The sequence below is a fragment of the Etheostoma spectabile genome, chromosome 15 (assembly GCF_008692095.1).
Source record: "Etheostoma spectabile isolate EspeVRDwgs_2016 chromosome 15, UIUC_Espe_1.0, whole genome shotgun sequence".
Taxonomy (NCBI): Eukaryota; Metazoa; Chordata; class Actinopteri; order Perciformes; family Percidae; genus Etheostoma; species Etheostoma spectabile.
Window position 1 is genome coordinate 26,335,342 of NC_045747.1, and position 384 is coordinate 26,335,725.

Consider the following 384-nt stretch of genomic DNA (forward strand, 5'->3'; position numbering starts at 1 on the left):
TAGCATTGTTTTGCCATTGAGAACGAGCTAGCATGCTAGCGCTAGCATGCTACAGCTAGCCACTTCGTCTCGGCTAACGACGTAGGAAGCCGTGGAGATTTTGAACAGCTCACCTGGAGACTGAAGACAGAGGACATTCAGGCACGGATGGGATTTTTCCTAAGTTCTTATGCGTATGAAAGCACCAGAGACACAAAAATAACACCCCAAATCCCAGAAAGTTTTTTTCATTTTTTATAATATGGGAACTTTAATACTTTTTTCCAATAATGTCCACCCTTTGAAATATTTCTGAAAGAGCCAAGTACAGCGCCAAACATTTTACGTGACTGAAAAGCTGCACAAAATTCAAAACTTGAATACTAGCCCTAAAGTACAGTCTGC

At 41.1% G+C, this 384-nt stretch overlaps 1 protein-coding gene across 3 annotated transcripts in view; it reads right to left on the reverse strand.

The window, feature by feature from the left end:
* Nucleotides 1-384, reverse strand: part of stard5 (StAR related lipid transfer domain containing 5) — a 25,085-nt gene that overhangs the window by 22,299 nt on the left and 2,402 nt on the right. The window lies entirely within an intron of this gene.